General features: G+C 47.7%; 1 protein-coding gene across 3 annotated transcripts in view; it reads right to left on the bottom strand.

The window, feature by feature from the left end:
• ZNF280D (zinc finger protein 280D) overlaps positions 1-1,875 on the bottom strand; it is a 64,487-nt gene extending 62,612 nt beyond the window's left edge. The window contains exons 1-2 of one of the 3 annotated variants that reach the window (XM_029070262.1): positions 1,795-1,875; positions 1,306-1,387 (exon numbers count right to left, since the gene is read on the bottom strand). The gene's annotated coding sequence lies outside the window, so the exon portion shown is untranslated. Of the gene's footprint in view, positions 1-1,110; positions 1,187-1,305; positions 1,388-1,794 lie in introns of those variants that run through there. The other 2 variants (XM_029070264.2, XM_029070265.2) reach the window with 2 other exon arrangements.
• Between the last annotated feature and the right edge of the window lie 12,207 nt (positions 1,876-14,082).

The following is a 14,082-nucleotide window of genomic DNA, read 5'->3' as shown; positions in this document are numbered from 1 at the left end:
GCACAGGCCTGGGAGTCGGACGGTCGTGGGTTCTAATCCCCACTCTGCCCCTTGTCCGCGGCGAGGCCTTGGCCAAGTCACTTCACTTCTCCATGCCTCAGTTCCCTCATCTCTACAACATCTGCAGAGAAGCAGCGTGGCTCGGTGGCAAGAGCCCGGGCTTGGGAGTCGGAGGTCGTGGGTTCTAATCCTGCCTCCGCCACTGTGTGACTTGGGGCAGGTCACGTCACTTCCCTGGGCCTCGGTGACCTTATCTGAAAAATGGGGATGGAGACTGTGGGCCCCACGTGCGCCAACCTGATCATGCCAGCATGAGGCAGCGTGGCTCAGTGGCCGGGCTTGGGAGTCCGGGGTCACGGGTTCGAATCCCGGCTCTGCCACTTGTCAACTGTGTGACTGTGGGGGAGTCACTTCATTCAGTAGTATTCATTGAGCGCTTACTATGTGCAGACCACTGTACTAAGCGCTTGGGATGGACAATTTGGCAACAGATAGAGACGATCCCTGCCCATTCACGGGCTTACACTCTGATCGTGCCTCAGTGACCTCATCTGGAAAATGGGGGTGAAGACTGTGAGCCTCACGTGGGCCAACCTGATGACCCTCTATCTCCCCCGGCGCTTAGAACAGTGCTCTGCACATAGTAGAGAAGCAGCGTGGCTCAGTGGAAAGAGCCCGGGCTTGGGAGTCGGAGGTCACGAGTTTGAATCCCGGCTCTGCCACTTGTCAGCTGGGTGACTGTGGGCAAGTCACTTCACTTCTCTGGGCCTCAGGGACCTCATCTGTAAAATTGGGGGGGGGGGGGTGAAGACTGTGAGCCTCAAGTGGGACCACCTGATGACCCTGTCTCTCCCCCAGCGCTTAGAGCAGTGCTCGGCCCATAGTAAACGCTTAACAAATACCAACTTTTTTTTTAGGAAGAGCTTAACAAATACCAACATGATTATCACCTTGTGACTCTATTTATTGCCATTGTTCTTATCTGCCTGTCTCCCCCGATTAGACTGTAAAGGGCTGGGTCTGTCTCTGTTGCCGACTCGTCCATTCGAAGCGCTTAGTCCAGTGCTCTGCACATAGTAAACGCTCAATAAATACGACTGAATCTTGTACCTGTTCAGCGTTTAGCACAGCGCCTGGCACCTAGGAGAAGCTTAACACCAACAGGATAATCGGGGTCACATCGGGGCTTTGGGGTCCACCGACCCGACGTGCTCGTGTCCCCCCCCCGCCGCGCAGCGCTCAGCACAGTGCCCGGCTACGGGGCGAGCGCCCCGCCCACGCCGCCATCGTGACCGTGGGGATTACCGGGCTCCAAGTTCGACGGTGGCTAGAAACTTTCCATCCCCGAAGATGGCGTGGAGATGGCAGTCCGGATTGGAGGACGCTCCTGAAATTAAAAAAAAAAAACCCGCCCCACTGAATGGGAAGGGGGGAAAAAAAAAAAAGATGGAGGTCGGGCCCGTCCCCCCTCTGCTCCTCTTCGAGGCCTTTCTCCTCAGGTGGCGGCCTTCCCGCGGGGGGCGGGGGGGGGGTCGGTCCCGCCGGGATGGAGGGCGTCGTGGGGGTCCTCGGGCAGGGGGAGAGAGAGGGAGGAGGGGATGGCGACGGCGGGCCGGTCCTTCCCGCGGGCGCCGCTGAGGCGATGCCCCCCGCCCGGCCCAAGATGGCGGCGCCGAGGGGCCACCCTGGGCCCGGCCGCGCGCCCTCCCTCCCCCTCCCTCCCTCCCCCCCGGCTCGGCCCTCCGGGCCTCTCTCGCCGCTCGGGGGGGGAGGCGGAGGTGCGGGGGCTCTTACCGTGCGCGGGCCGGCCTCACTGAGGCCCCGAGGGGAGGGAGGCGGGCGGCGCCACGGCCGCGGCCGCCGCCGCCACCACCACCACCGCGGCGGCGTCGGCTGCCATCGCCGAGCAGGCGCCGAGGCTGCCGGGAGGGGGGGGTCTTGTCAACCCGCCGCGCTGCCTCATGGGTAGCTTTCGGGGCGCCCCGCTCCAGCCTTCCCCGCCTTCCCCCGGCCCTCACCCCCCGACCCCTCCCCGGAGGACCGGCCGGGCCCCGAACGGGGACCGGCAGCCGGACGCGCCCCCCGCCCCCCTCGGCCACCCCGCCTCGCTTACCGTGCACAAAGCATCCTGCCAAGCGGTCCGGAGAGCGCGCTACGACGAACGGACGCCTTCCCCGCCCACTGGGCGCTTACAGTCCACAGTCGGAGGGACGGACCTGCCGCCTCTGACGGCTCCGTGCCCTGTCCACAGCCTACTTGCTGTCTAGAATTAGAGGACGGACCTGCCTCCTCGGACAGATCCGTTCCCTGCTCACAACCAACTTACAGTCTAGAATTAGAGGAGGCACCTGCCTCCTCGGACAGATCCGTTCCCTGCCCACAACCAATTTACAGTCTAGAATTAGAGGATGGACCTGCCTCCTCGGACAGATCCGTTCCCTGCTCACAACCAACTTACAGTCTAGAATTAGAGGATGGACCTACCTCCTCGGACAGATCCGTTCCCTGCTCACAACCAACTTACAGTCTAGAATTAGAGGATGGACCTGCCTCCTCCGACGGATCCATTCCCTGCCCACAAAAAGTTTACAGTCTAGAATTAGAGGTTGGACCTGCCTCTTCAGACAGATCCGTTCCCTGCTCACAACCAACTTACAGTCTAGAATTAGAGGATGGACCTGCCTCCTCAGAAAGATCCATTCACTGCCCACAACCATCTTACAGTGTAGAATCTGAGGATGGACCCTCCTCCACAGAGAGATCCATTCCCTGTCCACATCCAGTTTACAGTCTAGAATCTGAGGATGGACCCTCCTCCTCAGACAGATCCATTCCCTGCCCACATCCAGTTTACAGTCTAGAATCTGAGGATGGACTTGCCTGCTCAGAAAGATCCATTCCCTGTCCACAATGAGCTTACAGTCTAGAATTAGAAGACAGACCTTCTTCCTCAGACAGATCCATTACCTGCCCACAACGAGTTTACAGCTTAGAATTAGAGGATAGACCTTCTTCCTCAAACAGATCCATTCCCTGTCCACAGTGAGCTTACAGTCTAGAATTAGAGGACAGATCTTCTTCCTCAGACAGATCCATTCCCTGTCCACAGTGAGCTTACAGTCTAGAATTAGAGGACAGATCTTCTTCCTCAGACAGATCCATTACCTGCCCACAACGAGTTTACAGCTTAGAATTAGAGGATAGACCTTCTTCCTCAAACAGATCCATTCCCTGTCCACAATGAGCTTACAGTCTAGAATTAGAGGACAGATCTTCTTCCTCAGACAGATCCATTACCTGCCCACAACGAGCTTACAGCCTAGAATTAGAGGATGGACCTTCTGCCTCAGACAGATCAATTCCCTACCCACCACGAGCTTACAGTCTAGAATTAGAGGATGGGCCTTCCTTCTCAGACAGATCCATTTCCTGCCCTTCCCTGCTCAGATTCTAGACTATAACCTTGTTGTGGGCAAGGAATGGATCTGTCCCTGCCTACAATGAATTTACAGTCTAGAAGTAGAGGATGGACCTTCCTCTCCAGAGAGATCCATTCCCTGCCCACAACTAGTTTAAAATCAAGAATCTGAGGATGGACCTTCCTCCCCAGACAGAGCCCCAGACCCTAAACCATTCTATGTCCCTCCCTGGCCCTAACCCATCCCAGGCCTTGGCCTAGCCTGAGTCCCCTGGCCCTAATAATAATAATTATTATGGTATTTATTAAGTGCTTACTATGTGCCAGGGACTGTACTAAGCACTGGGGTGGATACAAGCAAATCAGGTTTGACACAGGCCCTGTCCAACGTGGGGCTCACAGTCTCAATCCCCATTTTACAGAATAATGGCGGTATTTAAGTGCTTACTATGTGCCAAGCACTGTTCTAAGCACTGGGGTAGATACAAGGTAATCAGGTTGTCCCACATGGGGCTGACAGTCTTAATCTCCATTTTACAGATGAGGTACTGAGGCCCAGAGAAGTGAAGCGACTTGACCAGGGTCCAACAACAGTCAAGCGGCGGAGCTGGGATGAGACCCCATGATCTCCTGACTCTCAGGCCCATGCTCTATCTATTATGCCATGCTGCTTCTCTGCTTCCTCACCCATCCTAGGCCCCCCCACCCCAGCCCTGATCCAGCCTGGGCCCCCACATTCCTGAGCCATCCTGGGCCCTACCCCCCGAGCTCTGACCCCCGTCTCCTCCCTCCCCCCCCCAAGTCCTGACCCAAACTGGCTTCCACTATTCTTGAACCAACCTGGACCCCCAGCTCTGCTCCTGGCCCTGACCCAACCTAGACCACCCCCAAGTCTTGACCCACCCTGGGCCCTCTATTCCTGAACCAACCTGGACCCTCAGCTCTGCTCCTGGCCCTGAACCCAGCCTGAGCCCCCCAGCCCTGACCCACCCCTCTGACCCAGCCTCAGAAGGCTCCCTGCTCTGCAAACCACAGTGGCACGGGCTGGAAATACAGGTCTCAGGTCAACTGGGCAAGAAGGATCAGCCCAAAGCAGACATAGGAAGGATAGAATTCTGAATCCCCTTGAGGAAGCAACCCATCTCCCGACGGGGAACCTGCCTGCAGAAAGCTGATTATCTGAACGGATTGGAGCCGAAACTGGATCAGTTCATTGAAAATCTGAGTAACTGAACCAGACTGGGTTTGGCAGTTTCAGACAGGCACTTTCTCAGCTGCGTTTGGTTGCCGGAGCTTTTTGGGGTTTGGGGTTAGACTCGGTTAGACTTCAGAAAGCAGGCATTCCGCTGTACTGGCCACAAACAGGAGCCGTGTGCGTAATCAACCAATCAATCAGTAGCATTTGCCGAGCTCTGTGCAGAGTGCTCTACTAAGGGCTTAGAAAGTACAACAGAAGAAATGCAAGAGAACCCCTCTAAGCTAGCTGATCCTATAACCTGCAAAGTTTTTACGTAGATGAAGAAAATAGCAACCCCTCCCCCTACCATCTCCTAAAATCCGTACCTCCTAGCATTTTCCCCAAAGATAGTAACCATAATTGGAATCTAGACAGATCTCAGAATGCTTATATAGCCTATTACTTCAGCACTATCTCTTACACATACCCCCTCTTCAAGGAGGGTGGCCTAGTGGAAAGAGCCTGGGCCTAGGAGTTGGGACCTGGGTTCTAATCCCATATACCTGTTGTGTGAGCTCGGACAAGTCACTTAACTTCTCTGTGCCTCTGTTCCCTCATCTGCAAAGTGAGGATTCAATACCCGTTCTCCCTCCTACTTAGTCTGTGAGCCCCATGAGAGACCTGATTACCTTATATCTACCCCAGTGCTTAGAACGGTGCTTGGCCCATAGTAAGTGCTTAAGAAATAGCACAATTATTATTATTACTGTTATTCTTATTATCTCTAATCCATCTCCCCCGTTAGGTTGTAGACTCCCAGGGGGCAGGGATCATAACTTCCAATTCTACTGGACTCTCCAAAGTGCTTAGTACGGCTCTAGACACGTGATGGGCACTCAGCAAATGCTACTGTGTTTTTTAAAAGTCCATGGGAAAGAACTTATCTGTGGATTGAGAGGTTTAAGATGTTTTAATATATTTAAGAGAAAATAAGAGTGCAATCCACGGAAGACACAATAAAATCCCCAAATAATGTATCCATCAAACCTTAACCTACATTTAACTTCTGAAATTAATTGTGCAGTTAAATTCCTCTTTAGAAAAAGGATGCATCCCAGAACTCTAATTGCTGACTATCATAATTCAGAGGCATGACACCAATAATTTTACTTCTAGCTAAGTGTAGAATTATGCTTAAATGCATGAAAAAGAAAGCTCTATCAGTAAATATTTGGATTTCTATCTTAACAAGAGCAGTAGAATTTATCAGACCTGAACTAATGTTAACAACACCTAAAGCTTAACAAATTGAAAGTTGAAGGCATTATCTTTCCTCCCAAAACCCTCCTCAGCCCTCATAACCCTCGTATGGACTTCAACTCTCTCTTTCTCTATCTTTCCTTCCCTCCCTCCTCCCCATCCCCCAATCCAAGATGTTGCCAAGCCTTTCCAATTCTAACTCAATAATCAGATCTCCTTTCCGTTTCATTTCCACAGCCCCGAGCCTCGTTCAAGCCCTAATCAACTTGTACGTGGATTAATAATTGGGGCATTTGTTAAGCGCTGTTAGCAACTCTGAATTTGTTACTATGTGCCAAGCACTGTACTAAGCACTGGGGTGGTTACAACACAATTGGGTCAGATCCAGTCCCTGTCTGTCACGAAGCTCACATTCAGGATGAGAGAAAATGGGTATCGAATCCCAATTTACAGATAAGGAAACTGAGGTATAGAGAAGTTACTTGCCCAAGGTCACACAGCAGGCAGTGGAAGGTATTGAACGCTCACTGTGTGCAGAGCTCTGTACTAAGTGCTTGGGAGAGTATAATCCAACAGAGTTGGCAAACGTTCCCTGGCCACAATGAGATTACCGTTTTAAGAATGAGAAAACAAATATATAAAAGTCAGGGAGGGACAGTGATAGATATGAAGGAAGTAGGATTACCTTATGGTGCTCAGTACAGTGTCTGGCACGTAGTAAGTGCTTACCAAATGCCATAATTATTATTTTTATGAGAAGTCCTCAACATTCACACCAATGAGTGCTGCCTGATATAGGAGCTTCCCTAGGCAGCCCCCAAATAATACGGTGGCCCGTAGGGTCTCCTGTATCTACCTGAGGGGCTAAGGTCTAGGTATTTACTGATGACTTTCTGTGTGCAGAGCACTGTACTAGACACTTGGGACTGAACAATACAGTAGAGTTGGTAGATTAGTTCCCCCTCTAGACTCTAAGGTCACTGTGGGCAGAGAAAGTGCCCACATTCAGTCAGTCAGTCATATTTATTGAGCACTTATAGTGTGCAGAGCACTGTACTAAGCTCTTGAAAAGTACAATACAGCAATAAAGAAAGACAATCCCTGCCCACAGTGAGCCTACAGTCTAGAAGGGGAGAATGGATATCAAACTGTAAGCCTGTCAATGGGCAGGGACTGTCTCTATCTATTCTCCCAAGAGAAGCAGCGTGGCTCAGTGGAAAGAGCCTGGGCTTTGGAGTCAGAGGTCATGAGTTCAAATCCCAGCTCTGCCACTTGCCAGCTGTGTGACTGTGGGCAAGTCGCGTCACTTCTCTGTGCCTCAGTTACCTCATCTGTAAAATGGGGATGAAGTCTGTGAGCCCCACGTGGGACAACCTGATTCCCCTGTGTCTACCCCAGCGCTTAGAACAGTGCTCTGCACATAGTAAGTGCTTAACAAATACCATCATTATTATTATTATTATTGCCGATTTGTACATTCCAAGCGCTTAGTACACTGCTCTGCACAAAGTAAGCGCTCAATAAATGCTATTGAATGAAAACAAGTAAACAGACATCAATATAAATAGATAGAATTATAGATATATACATAAGTGCAGGGGGTGGGGAGAGGGTTATATTATATTATCCTCTCCCAAGGGCTTAGTAAGTGTTCTGCACAAAGTAAGCGCTCACTAAATACGATCGATTGACTGACTGACTTGTTCCCTCTCCACAAGAAGCTCACTGTCCAGAGGGAGTGGAGATGGAGAAGAGACTCAAATCCACTTTTTTTTTCATGTTTAATAGCAAGCAAGTGCCTGGGCGCAGCTAGTAAATGGTATATGTGTATATTTAGCTGTCCTTTGTACTCAAAGGAGATGGCCTTGACAGAGGATACAAGAATATCAGAAATCAGGAATCTGCATAAATGTTAGTCCATCCATAAATATCGATTGTGGGTTCCCCAGGGGAAAAGCCCTGTATAGGCTAGTGGTCTAGAGATTAACCCTGAGTAGTTTTGGAGACTATATTATTGATTAGACGTAGTAAATGCCCTAAGGAATTTACTATTAAATCCGGAAGACCACGCAGGCAAATACATTCTCAACATAAATAGGTTCAGTTAAATGCAACAATTACAAGATGGATACTGGTTTACATTGGCACCGGTGTGGGATTTTGTTTTGTTTTGTTCTTAATGAACATCACCTTCCCTGCAAGTTTAAATTAAGCCAAACATGCCTATAGAGAGATTCTAAGGGAACAAATGACTGCAAATGTGTTTGATAACAGTCATAATTTATTTCCCTGATGGAGACAGAGAAAGTGAAAAAAAAAGAAAGAGAGTGATAGAGAAGGAAGAAGAGAGGAAGAAAGGGAGAGTGTTGAGAAAGTAAGAGAGAAAGGAAGGGAGAGAGAAAGAGGGAGAAGAGAGGGAGAGAAGGAGAAGGAGGAGAGAGATCCTATTTCTGGGCATGTCTATAATATCAAATTTCCAGTGAAACTTGATTTAGTTTATTTATTTATGTTAGTATCTCTCTCCCCTTCGAGACTGTAATCTCGTTGTAAGCAGGGAACAGGTCTATCGATTCTATAGCTTTGAACTCTCCCAAGCCCCTAGTACAGTGCTCTGCGCATAGTAAATGCAGAAGCCCAAAAAGTTAGAGAAAGAGTGAGGCTTAGTAGATAGAGCCCGGGCCTGGGAATCAGAAGGACCTGGGTTCTAATCCCAGCTCTGCCACTTGTCTGCTGCGTGACTTTGGGCAAATCACTTCACTTCTCTGGGCCTCGGTTACCCCGACTGTAAAATGGGGATTAAAGAGTGTGAGCCCCATGGGGGACAGGGACAGTGTCCAAACTAATTAACTTGCATCTACCCCAGTGCTTGGCATATAGTAAATGCTTAACAAGTACCATAATTATGATTATTAGTTTGTATCTACCCCAGCTCTTAGTGAAGACTGTGAGCCTCTCGTGGGACAACCTGCTTACCCTGTATCTACCCCAGAGCTTAGAACAGTGCTCTGCACATAGTTAGCACTTAACAAATACCAACATTATTACAGTACCTGGCACATAGTAAGCGCTTAACAAGTACCACAAAAGAAAGGAAGCACTCAATGATTGATTGAGGGGTTGATAATTTTCCATTTCCCTGAAAGTTTTGCCTTGGGGATCATCACTTTACAAAACCTCCAAAGTTTTCCCAATAAACTCCTGACCTTTCTGTTCTGTTCACTTACCTCTTGGAAAGACAACCATTGATCTAGATTCTCAATTTTAAGACTTTCTTCACTATTTTTCACCTGGTGTATCCAGAAACAGCTTTCACCTCAGAACTAATTTATGGGTTTAGATTAATTACACCCCACACTTAGACAATTAGCCTTAATTTAATGCTGTCTTTTCTTTCTAACCAGAGTAGTTTAGGACAAGATAATTTATGTAGCCAGAAGCCACACACATCATTAAATTTCATAAAGATTTTACCACTGTATTTCCAAATAGCTTAAGTACAGTGCTATTAATATAATGATTTTTGCAAACCTCAGAGGACTCTTCTAAATTGTGAACTACGTATGTACGGGGAGGGATCACTTCATTCACTACCAAAATTGTTGTCTGGAGGAGGTGATATCAACAGAGAGCCTGCTGGACTTTGTAGAGAACTGACATCCCTTCCAGGAGATTTGCATCAGAATTCAGGGAGAACGAGAAACAGTGTGGCCTAGTGGATAGCGCACGGGCCTGGGAGTCAGGAGGACCTGGATTCTAATCCTGGCTGCGCCACTTGCCCGCTGGGTGACCGTGGGCAGGTCACCTCACTTCTCTGTGCCTCGGTTACCTCATCTGTACATTGGGGATTAAGACTGTGAGCCCCATGTGGGACAGGGCCTGTGTCCAACCTGATTACCTTGTATCTACCCTAGCGATTAGTACAGTGCCTGGCACATAGTAAGAGCTTAACAAATCAATTTTTTAAAAATGTCCTTTCAGACAGTCGTTGCCAATAAAGGATATCAGTGGGACCTCAGTAATAATAATAATGATATTTGTTACTCACAGGTCTCCTTTGTGGTCAAGAGATTAATTGGCCACACCCACTTCTCTTCAACTGGGAACTTAATCACTGTCCATGGAGTAAAAGTGATATTTACCTAGCTCCTGCTGAGAGCAATGTGCTATACTAAAAACTTGGGAAAGCACAATGGAAGCACAGTGGATGTTCTCTGATCCCAAGAAGCTCACCCTGTAATGGCAAGGACAGACATAAAAATATTTTCAGAAAGTGGAACTGGAAGAAATAAATGGAGTGTTCAATTGAATTTACAGCTAGACGTAAATGCCGAGGATTGGTGTAAATAACCCCATGCTTGTCAGAGGCAGCTTTTGGGTTGTTACGAACCCAGGTGTTGGTGAATGACTGGTGGACGGTACGTTGGAGAAGCTGGGATTTTAGGGGACTTTTAAAGGTGGAGAAGGATGAGGTCTGGAACGTGTGATTTGCTTCTGCTGTACTCTCCCCAGCACTTAGTGGAGTGTTTTGTACTTAGAAAGGACTCACCAAATATCACTGATGGATTGATAGGGAGGGCAGATTAGCTTTTGCCTGCCTCCCCCTCTGTCCTTCTTCCCTTCTCACTTCTCCCACTTTCTGGTTGCTCCAGGTTTGGGAGAAGAATTCTGTCATAGCTCTAGAAAACCGATATAACCCAAATTGCTCGCTTCACTACTCTTATCACCAACCTATTCACTGTACCTTGATCTCATCTATCATTCACTGATTCATGCAATCATATTTATTGAGAACTATGTTCAAAACACTGTACTAAGTGCTTGGGAAAGTGCCCTACAACAATAAATAGTGACATTCCCTGACCACAGTGAGCTTACAGTCACGCCGCTGACCCCTTACCCGTGTCCTCCCTCTGTCCTGGAACTCCCTTTCCCTTCATATCTGACAGACCACCACTCTCCCTAATCAGTCAATCAATGGTGTTTATTGAGCACTTACTGCATGCAGAGGACTGTACTAAGCACTTGGGAGAGTACAATATGACAATAGAACAGAGTTGGTGGACACATTCCCTGCCTGCAACAGTCTAAAGGATGATCTCACAACCTTCAAAAACTTATTACAATCACATCTCCTCATTCCTCCTACTCCCTCTCCCTTCTACGTCAACCTTGTACTAAGATTTATACCCTTTAAACACTTGATATTCACCATACCCTCATCCCCACAGCACCTATGCATATATCCATAGCTTATTTTCATTCATTCATTCATTCAATTGTATTTATTGAGCGCTTACTGTGTGCAGAGCACTGTATTAAGTGCTTTGAAAGTACAATTCAGCAACAAATAGAGACAATCCCTGCCTATTTTAATGTCCATTTCCTCAAAACTCTAAGCTCCTTTCATTCATTCAATCATATTTATTGAGTACTGTGTGCAGAACGTTATACTAAGCACTTGGGAGAGTATGATTCAACAATAAACTGACAAATTCCCTGGCCACAATGAGCTTACAGTCTAGAGGGGCTTTCTTGCAGGGAATTTGTCTGTTTATTGTTATATTTTTACACTGTGGTCTCCCAAGCACTTAGTACAGAGGTCTACACACAGTAAGCGCTCGGTAAATACGGCTGACTGACTTGCACTTGGATTTCTATTCTTTTTTCACCTCACCCTCAGCCCTAAAGCACTTACGTCCATATCCAGCATTTATTTTATTATCTGTCTCCCACTCTGGACTATAAGCTCTTTGTGGGCAGGGAACACGTCTATCAACTCTGTTATATTGGACTCTCCCAAGGACTTAGTACAGTGCTCTGCACACAGTAAGCACTCCATAAATACGATGGATTGATTGACTGGTTGGGAAAATACAACAGTTAGTAAAGAAGATCCTTGCCTGTGGGGACTTGACAATCAGCAGGGGGAGAGAAATACTAAAATAATTACTGGTGGGAGAAAAAAGGAAGGTCATTGGAGAAGTCTTACTTCCGCAAGAGGGTACGTACAAAATCGCAGCAGGTGGTTGTGAGTACATAAGCGTGTGGTTGCACAAACTGTGTGACCTGGACTGTCATTCATTCATTCAATCATATTTATTGAACGCTTACTCTGTGCAGAGCACTGTACTAGGCATTTGGGAGAATACAGTACGGTAGTAAACAGACACATTCCCTGCCCATAAGGAGCTTACAGGCCCATCGAAGGAGGCGAGCACCCAGGAATCTGTCAGAAACGGATCGACAGAGTCCAAAAGTTTGACTTGCATTCCTGCAGAAGTGTAAATGGGTAGAAAGTTTCCCAAGACACTGAGGGAGCCAAATGAATCCTGGGAAGTCGGTCTTGATCAGGGGTCTCAGCCTCTCGTTCATCCAAAAACGAATCTCCATTTTCATTCTGGTAGGGCCCTAGTACAGTTCTAATTCACAGCAAATGGCCTCACTTGCCAAATGACCAATATGGATTGCTTTCGCGTTTCTTTTCACCCTTTGGGCTCTTTCTAATGCAAGTTTTAATTTGGTCCAAATCTGTGGAGCATGTGAGACCTAATGAGATAATAGTTCAAGTTGGGATGGTGCCAGGCGATGGATAATAAGAGCAGGTCCCACTTTTCCATAATTGATACATAATGGACCAGATCCCTTAAGATTTATTCTTCTAGTCAATACTGCTCCTGCCTCTAAGAAGGGAAGAAATGACTCAATCTTTAGAGAAGTGCTGTTTCTGTCAGGATGTTAATTCCTGTAATGGCTGTCCTTCTTAAGAAGCCTAGCTCATCGTATCTCTAGGCTGGCCTAATAACAATATTAACAGTAATAACAATAAGAATTATCATTATTATTATTACTTGTACATTCAGTTAAACACTATTTCTTCTACTTCCACTTCATGAAATTATTTTTACATCTGTCCTTCCCATTACAGTGTGAGCCTCTTGGGGTCAGAGAACATCCATTGTGCTTCTGTTGTGCTTTCCCAAGTGCTTCTTATAATGCATTGCTCTCACTGAACTAAGCGGTGGGGTAAATACTAAATAATTAGGTTAGACACAGTCCCTGTCGTGCACGGAGCTACAATATAAGGGGAAAGGAGACTAGGTATTGCACCCCCATTTTGCAGGGGAGGAAACTGAGGCTCAGCCAACTGAAGTGACTTGCCCAAGGTCACACAGCAGGCAAGTGATAGAGCCAGGATTGTGAACCCAGGACCTCTAACTGCCAAGGCCATGCTCTTTCTGCAAGGCCATTCGGCCTCTGCAACCCTCCGGAGGGAAAAATCTCTGAAAAATATTTCATCGTTGGAGAGTGCCTTTTGGTTGCTTCACTGTAGATTCTCGCATCGGGCTTTGAGGGCACACAGGCACCCACAGGTGAATTTTACCAGCGCCGTGGAGAATTAGATACCTGTAGCCCTTGTCTAAATCGAAGTCTCCGGGCCAACCTGCCTTGTAAGAATATCGAGCGCATGAACGAGAGATAGTGGATCAAATCCTGCTGGAAGAGGAATGTAAATCAAGCAATAGAAGGTGCATTAAGGGTCTCCAGGTCACAAGCGAATCACTGAAGACCTGAAGGAAACTCGGAATCGATCGATCAATCAGTGGTAGGTATTGAGTGCTTTCTGTGTGCAGAGCACTGTACTAAGCACTTGGGAGAGTGCCATACTACAAAGTTGGTAGACATGTTCCCTCCCCACAGGGAGCTTACAGTCTAAAACATAAGCACTTGCATAGCCGGTCAGTGTAGAATTCTATCCTCTAACGTGGCCATGGGATATTTGGAGACACTGTGTTGCTCCCCTTGATATCCATCCTAACAGTTAAGGATGGTTCTTCCAACAGTCCAAATTTTTCCTCATGGACCTATCGTCTACCTTTCATCTTTAGCATCCCTAAATTTTCCCCTTAATAATCTGTTATGGACCCTTCTCCCCATCAGCCAGTCAATCGGGGGTATTTATTGAGCATTTTCTGCTGTTCAGAGCACTTTACTAAGCACTTGGGAGAGTCTAAAATACCACAGTGGGTAGACGTGTTCCCTGACCCCAGTTGGCTTACAGTCTAGAGGGCTTCTATGAATTGATCCAAGTACTGCTCAAACTTCTTGTTATTTTTACCTGCGATTTGGAAGTGATTAAATTCCATATGCTTACCGCCGGCAATTCCCGTCTCCCAAGCTTTAGGCATGAATGAACTTTTTCAGGCCCCAAAGTCACCATCTTTTCCAG

Source organism: Ornithorhynchus anatinus, chromosome 8 (assembly GCF_004115215.2).
Source record: "Ornithorhynchus anatinus isolate Pmale09 chromosome 8, mOrnAna1.pri.v4, whole genome shotgun sequence".
Lineage (NCBI taxonomy): Eukaryota > Metazoa > Chordata > Mammalia > Monotremata > Ornithorhynchidae > Ornithorhynchus > Ornithorhynchus anatinus.
This window is presented reverse-complemented; position numbering and strand designations above follow the sequence as displayed.